The following is an 8467-nucleotide window of genomic DNA, read 5'->3' as shown; positions in this document are numbered from 1 at the left end:
CATATGTTATATTTAATATTTTTAATGTCATTTTTATAACACATTTCTTTTTTATTTAACGGAACTCGCTAATTCCTTTTAAAATATCTGTTCTACTGTTGCTATAGTTTGGTGTAAGATACAACCTCAGTTTCTTCAATTGTGTATTAAACTTTCCATCATCAGATCGTGATGACTAATATAATAATAATTTTAATAAAAAGTATTTAAATGAAACCTAAAATTGTGAATATTTAAATAGCACAAATATTTGCACGGTTAGAAAGTCTTTAAAAATATATCTATTAAAAAAAATGGTCTATGGTATATATTTAATGATGAGAAAAAATGTTTACAACTCTAGAAAGTGCAATGTAAAAACAAAACAATTTTTATTGAAAAAAACAAAAAGAGCAAATAGATTATTATTATTTTTATAAATTAAACTCTGGGATTTTGCTTAATTAAAATAATTTTAGAATTAAAATTTGAGTTACTTCCATAAATTTCATTGTTGAAAGTATATGGGAAATAACTCTTACTCTAACAACATGCTGGCTTACCTACTATATTATTCGCAACATTACTTTTAAAAGACAACCTGAATCATTCATGTTGTGTGTGTTTTTGTCTTTTTTTAGACAGAACATGCATATGAAGAAAGCACAAACTGCTGACTAACTAAATATAGAACTGTGTAGCTTGCAATCTTTCACCATTCACCATACTTTGAGATCAAATAAATTTTACGAAAAGAATATGTGCCTAAATTAGCTAATTATTGTTAAATATACAATAATGTTCACATGCCTGTTTATATATGAAATGTGTTTCAATCATAAATAATCATTATATATGGCATAGTCTGTTTTCAGTTGCTAAAATCTTAGTGAAACTCTAAACACACGTCTGCAAAGAGAAGCATTGTGGCATTGTTTTTATTTGAACTTTCATCGATTCAAAACCACAAAACCCATAGTGTTACATTAGGTAGTCCAAACTGAAATTAACCATTGATTGCAGACTTCTGGAGTGAGTATGTCATGAAAGAACTTTTAATTGTAAGCTCTATGCCACAAATTTTATAAAAAATATCTCAAAAATAAAAAAAAGTTATGCAATTTTCAAAAAAGTAAAATTTGGTAAAAAACTGATTTTCAAAAAGTAACATTTTTGAGAACCCATATTTTCTAAACTAAATAACATAGAAGTGTAGAAATTGGTAAAAATACCGAAAGTTTGTAATATATATGCCCAATTTTTTTCAGTCTTCTAAAATGAGTCTTTCTAAGGTAAAAAAATAATTGAAAATGACAAAAATGCGTTTTGGTCACTTTTATTTTCATACACAAAAAAAAATAATTCAATTTTTTTTTGTTTGTTTTGGACATAGAATAACTCTAAAACTATAGTGTTGGTAACATTAACAGGAAGAATGTGTTCATTTTTTTCAGAAATCACATGAGTTAAAATATTATTTTTAAAAAATGCCACAGTTATCTAGTGCAGGAGAAACAGAATCAAAATTTAGTGGAGTAATGTAATGTAATCTAATAAAGACGTGATGCCTACAAGTGATGCATCAGTTGATGCTGCATTCAAACCTATCGGGTTGATAACTGCTTTGGGGGAACAGTTTTTAAAACGACAACTCCACACCTTTGTATGTCTTCCCTTGTAAGGAAAGTTCTTGATAGGACACTATAAATGTCTCCAGCTATGGAATAAATAATTTATTTAGTGATTAATAAAATATAATAAAATTAATTTACTACTAGCCTATTGTGTAGGCCTACTATTTGTCCTATGACTGTAGCTGGAAACATGAAAAAGCCTGAAAACACCTTTTTGTTAAAAGTCATTTATACTTAATAGTATGTTTTTAATATTAATTCTTTTAAATGAAATATTCGTTGCTTGTGCCACAATGGTTGATATATCCAATGATGAAGGTGCCATACTGTTGTTCTCAACATCCTATAGAACAACTTAACTGTCCTTCATTGTTACTATATGCATATAAAATAAATAAATAATGATAAATGCTACCAGTACTACTTACACTTACAACTAATATAACATTTAAAACTAAGTCACAACATGTACAATCGTAATAAATTGCACAACCGTCTAAAAATTGATCTGGTACATTCAGTGGCGGAACTAGAAAAAAATGGCCACCCCGCAAAAAAAAAATTTTAAGCCCCCCCCCCCTATATATATATATATATATATATATATATATATATATATATATATATATATATATATATATATATATATATATATATATATATATACATATATTCAAACTCAAAATACGAACATGGGATACACATTTCTGGCCTGTTCGGGTTTTGAAAAAATAATTCAATTAAAACAGATTACAACATCATGTCATGTGTGTAGTGCATTAGTCTGTTTTGTGAAAATCAGTCTTATTTTATCTCTACTATAAGGTCTCTTAACATCCAGTCGGTTAAAAGAATATAAAACCTGAAAGCTTTGTATAAGTAATGTTGTCTCGTGTTATGTTTATTTTTATGTTATATTGTATTTATATTATTAATTTTAAATATATTTCCTTTTTATACAGTGTAATTCTTTAGTAAGTACTTTATACAAAAATAATAGTTAAGAGAAGTAATTGCTTTTTAATTTGTTTTGTAGAAATCTATTAAAAGGAGCTTGGGCACCCCTATCTGACTATTTATCTGACTTTCACAGTTTTTTAAAATCAAAGGAAAAAGAATATACAAGAGGGTGGGGTGGTGTCTATAGAATAAAGATAAACCATAGCCGCAGCTATGGTAATCTTTTTTTACAAAACAACCATCAAGTAAAAAATGCAAGAAAATTATTTTTGTTTACTATTAAAAAAATGATTATGGTCGGCTGTGGGCCCCTAATTGGCGGGGTCTGGCGGCACTGTAGTTCCGCCCCTGGGTACATTTTATTAAGGAGACTGGCGCAGACCATTTCACATTAGTCAGCAGGGGAATCAGAATCAGAGTGCACAACAGAAAATAAAAAAAAAAATAATCACATTAGTCCCTAAAATTTAGTGTCTTTTGTTTTAAATAAATTCATAAAAATGTATAGTTATTATAATTATAAATTTCTTTTGTGTTTCATTATTTTACATGCGTTTCGTTTTTTTCGGAAGGCACCGTTGCCACGGTTACACTTGTAAAAAATAGGACAAGCAACACCATATGTCGAAGTATTCAAACTAGGCCGTAAAGAACTATCATATTAAGCATACAATTTATTGCTTACAACATAAAATTATGCTGATTTCCAACTAACTTTTACTCCACGATGTGTCAAACTAGATGTAGACTCCTAACCTACGCCATTATTTTATATATGTATTAACAGAAAGAATGACTACTGAACTTCAAATATTACATATGTGTCTCTTGTTTTTCAATGAAGCTTCAAAACAAAGCATGTAGAATGTGGCCTTGATCAGCTAGCGCTCGCCAGATACAAGTAGTATATTAGGTCCCTTTTGGGTCGCATTTGGGTGGCGCAAAGGTTATATAGCAAAATACTCGGATCCGCAGGAACAATGACATATAGCAAAATACTCCCTAGGGTGGCGCAAAGACATATTGTAAAATACTCCACCATCTGGTGGTGGCGCAGGGTAGGGGATGGGGGTGGGGGGTGGAGAAGAGTGGGGTGGTGGGGGAGAGGGGGAGTGGTGGTGGTGGTGACCTGGGGGTGGTGGTGGTGGCGCAGCAAGGGGTTTGTTTATTTGATTTCTTTGTATGTATGTTTAATAGTAAACGGAGAGGGGTGTTGGTGGATGAGAGGGGAGTAATGATGGGTTTGAGGGTAGGGGTGTGCTAGTTGTACTTTGTGAATAACATCCATCAACCAGACACGTAACACCTGTTACGTATCGACCGCCCGCGAAGTTTTCAGGGCTGTGCGTTTTTTTTAATGGGAATGTATTGATCGCACCCACGGGGCCATCACACCTAATTAAATCTTGTTATGCTTCACCGATTTTATGTGTTGTTCGCCGAAACGAACACAGCAGGCGTAATTTTAATGTATTTTTTAATTAGTTTTAATGAGTTTTTAAATTTTTAATTAATTTTTATTATCGAGTTACGTAATTTTAATGTGTTTTTTAATTAGTTTTAATGAGTTTTAAAAATTTTAATTAATTTTTTATAAACGAGTTACGTAATTTGATTATTTGTTTGAGTTTTTAAATTTTTTAATTAATTTTTATTATCGAGTTACGTAATTTAATTACTTTGATTGTATTTTTATTTTGTTTAATTTGTTTGTTTACTTGTTGTTTAATTTAATTACTTTGTTTATATTGTGTAATTTTTTATTAACGAGTTACGTAATTTGATTATTTGTTTACTTTTTAATTATTTTTATTTTGTTTATTTTTAATTTAATTTTATTTTATAATTAGTTAAATTATTATTAACTAGTTACGTAATTTGATTTTAATTACTTTTGTTTATTTATTTATTTATTTGATATATTTCTTTTCTTTGATGTATGGTATTTAAAATAAAAGACACTGTTTATTTGATTTTAAACGGATAGGGGTGTTGGTGGATGAGAGGGGGAGTAATGATGGGGTTTGAGGGTAGGGGTGCGTTAGCGTGTACTTTGTGAATAACACACATTAACCGGACACGTAACATCTGTTACGTATCGACCGCCCGCGAAGTTTTCCGGGCTGCGTGTTTTTAATGGGAATGTATTGATCGCACCCACTGGGCCATCACAGCATGATGTCCCACCTAATTAAATTTTTGTTATGCTTCACCGAGTTTCCCCCACTCGGTTGACAGGTTATGGTAATTTACGACGTACATTAAGTGGCTTTCCGCGAAGTACGTAGGTCATTATGCAACAGCTGTGTAATATCGATCGCATCCACTGACCATCACACCTAATTAAATTGGTCACACATCGTAAGTGTAGCGACATCGGTAACTATTCGCTTATAGCGAGGTCAGCGAAAACCGATCGATTTGTCAGCTCCGTGAAGCCCTTTAGGTAACAGCTGGTGCTGTAATTAGTCACGGCTCTTGGCTTTTTTCATTAGATTACAGCTGTCCATGAACTATGTTCACATATCGTACGCCCGGTCATTCTTTGATCAAATTAAAAATTTTTGTTTCCACATGTCCTACGAACCGTCCCTTGCTATGTATGAAAGATTAATGGTTGTAACTATTCGCTTATAGCGAGGGTCAACGAAAACAAAATATATTTAAGGGTCGGAATTTTCTTTCAACCAACGTTAAATCAGGTTTTGAGACGAAACGAGGTCTCGGTAGGTTCGTGCTTTTTAATAGGCGACAGGGGCGACTTAGTGCGTTGGTACGTAAGGTATGCGGGGGTAGACATGTTTTTTACAAGTCTGGAAAAGTAATTAAGTTTTTTATGACCGTTCCGATTTTCTTTTGATCTGACCACCATTTGACCACCCTGAGCCAGATAAATTTAACAAATGTTCAATACATAGTCGCTTATAGTAACATGGGTGAGGGGTGTAAGCAGGCGGGTGACGGTGTGAACAGGTGGTGGTAAGGTGGTGGTAAGGTGGTGGTAAGGTGGTGGTGGTGGTGGTGGTGGTGGTGGTGGTGGTAAGGTGGTGGTAAGGTGGTGCTAAATTTGTTTGGAGTAAAGGATATATAGTAAAAGATTCCACCACCTAAGTGAGGTGGATTTTAATTTTAATTTTTTTTTTATTTTTTTTTTTTTTTTTTTTTTTTTTTTTTTTTTTTTTTCATCATCTGTTAACTTTAAGGTTCTATAACTCTATATATTTTAATACGTTTTTTGATTCAAATGAGTTTACCCCCCCCCTAACGTAAGTACATGTAAAGAGGGATTTCCTATAGATCTGTAATGAATTAGGCCTTTTTGACTATGACTTGTTGCCCAGGTGTTGACATGATACACTTTTTTGAGATACATGTACACACATACACACACACACATACACACGTACACACACACACACACACACACACACACACATGCGCGCGCGCGCGAAATTCATACTAGGTCGGTAAAGGCGGAGAGAACTTATAGGTATACATTATCATGGTGACAACAAAAGCGATCCTTATTTTATTTATATGAAAGCGTGTTTTCCAAAAAGTGTCACCATGCCGTTGTCATTTTCGCAGCGGGGTTTATTTTAAGTGCACCTCGTGCTCGCTTGTTTACATTTTAAAAGACGTGTCGCGTGTCTTCCCCTTACGGCTTCCCTAATAGAGAAACGAGAGGAAACACAACTGTTCTAAAATTACAACAACCTTGTCTACAGACACGAGTATCGTCCCTTGTGAAAAAATTCGCGTCAGAATCCTTAACTAAACAGTCAATTTCTTTAAAAAGTTAAAAAATAATTTAGGAAGACAAGGGTTAACAACATTAGACGCCACCGTTTTTGTTTCCTGTGACGACAAGGCACAATACACTTTTGTATTTTATGTCTCAAGTAGAGGGGTGGGATATTTTTTCTTTGTAAGCGTGTTGTAAACAATAGGTAGAGGAAGCGATTACTAGATAAGAGGGGAGAGAACGTGACGTACATCGCGATATTTGAAAACATGGCGATGTTTAACCTCAACCAAAAAAGGCAATGAACCTAGAAGGAAGACGAATATATATCTTAGTCTTGAAGCAGATTACCTTCCCATGTTCGCTTTAGTATTACAGTTTTCATCAAACTTCTTTTTGACTTGAACTTCTTTAATTTTTAAGAAAGTTTACTTATACATAATACATTACGTCTAATGACAATTTTTTTATTTTTACCACTCAATGTATTTTGTTTTTCTATATCTTACATTGTCATCTTAATTTTTGATCACCTTAGTAAAAATTTGCTTAAGATTATAAAATTCAAGTTTTAAAAAACAACAACGTTATAGTACGTCGTGTCAAATGACACACCGTTTAAAATGTCTACATTTAAAGTTCACCAAAATAATGACGTAAAATCTAAATATGATATGACGTTAGCATACATATCATTCAACCTAATCACTCTAAAGTACAAATCAATAATTTTTATTGATTAAGGGGCTGGGTGAGTTATTTTTATTCGGGTGCCCAGGGAAGGTTTGGAGTTGGTTGGGACAGATTTTATACACGAGTCGGTGATGTTTTCACCGAGGCAGGGTTCGAAGCTAGACCATGCATGTTTTGGAATTGTTAGGGAGAGTTAAACTAAGGTCGGTGAAGTTTTCACCGAGGTTGGTTTTGAACTCGGAACATGCATGTTTTGGAATCGGTAGGTGTAGAGTCCATACTAGGGTCGGGGAGTTTTGCTAACACTGAGGCAGGTTGCAAAGTTGGCACATGCATGTTTAGGAATTGTTGGTAGCCGAGTTCATACTAGTGTCGGTGAAGGTTGGTTTTGAACTCGGAACATGCATGTTTTGGAATCGGTAGGTGTAGAGTCCATACTAGGGTCGGGGAGTTTTGCTAACACTGAGGCAGGTTGCAAAGTTGGCACATGCATGTTTAGGAATTGTTGGTAGCCGAGTTCATACTAGTGTCGGTGAAGGTTGGTTTTGAACTCGGAACATGCATGTTTTGAAATTGTTGGTAACCGAGTTCAGACTAGGGACGGGGGTGTTTTCACCGAGGCAGGTTACAAAGTTCGTATATGCATCATTGGAATTGTTAGGTAGAGTTAAACTAAGGTCGGTGAAGTTTTCACCGAGGTTGGTTTTGAACTCGGAACATGCATGTTTTGGAATCGGTAGGTGTAGAGTTTATACTAGGCTCGGTGAAGTTTTCACCGATGTAGGTTTCAGAGTTGGTACATGCATGTTTAGGAATGTTCATACGACGATCGGTGAAATTTTCACCGAGATAGGTTTCGAAGATGGTACATGCATGTCTTGGGATTGATAGAGGCCGCCTCTATACTAGGGTCGGTGAAATGTTCACCGAGGGTGGTTGCAAAGTTAGTACAGGTCTGTTTTGGAAGTGTTAGGGGCCGAGTCTATACTAGAGTGGGAAGGATTTTGTTTTCACCGAGGCAGGTTTCAAACGGGGACAATCTCTGTTTCGGAGTTGGTCAGGGTAGAGTCTACACTAGAGTGGGACGGTCTTTGTTTTCAACAAGACAGGTTTCAAAATTGGTACATAGATGTTTCGGAGTTGGATGGGAACGTTGTCACGAAGGGGGATAAATGTTTGTCTGTTACTTTGGCCTTTGTCTGTCCAAGTAATAGTGTGGGTAGAGGTACGGTCTGTTTATCTAGCGGGTGTTTAGGGACGGGGGCAAGGGCGGCGGACAAAGTTAATGATGTAGGTAGGGTGCAAGAGATATTCAACGAGGAGTGGTGTCTACAAGTTATGTATCTCAGTCTGTTGGAGTGGTTTCTAGGGGGTTGCGATATTAGTTGAATAAATATTTGTCTTTAGGATTGTCATACAGCCTTTGTCTCTTAAATGGAATAGAATGGGTAGTGAT

The sequence above is a fragment of the Physella acuta genome, unplaced genomic scaffold (genome assembly GCF_028476545.2).
Source record: "Physella acuta isolate Inbredline_101_S28 unplaced genomic scaffold, ASM2847654v3 ptg000319l, whole genome shotgun sequence".
NCBI lineage: Eukaryota > Metazoa > Mollusca > Gastropoda > Physidae > Physella > Physella acuta.
This window is presented reverse-complemented; position numbering follows the sequence as displayed.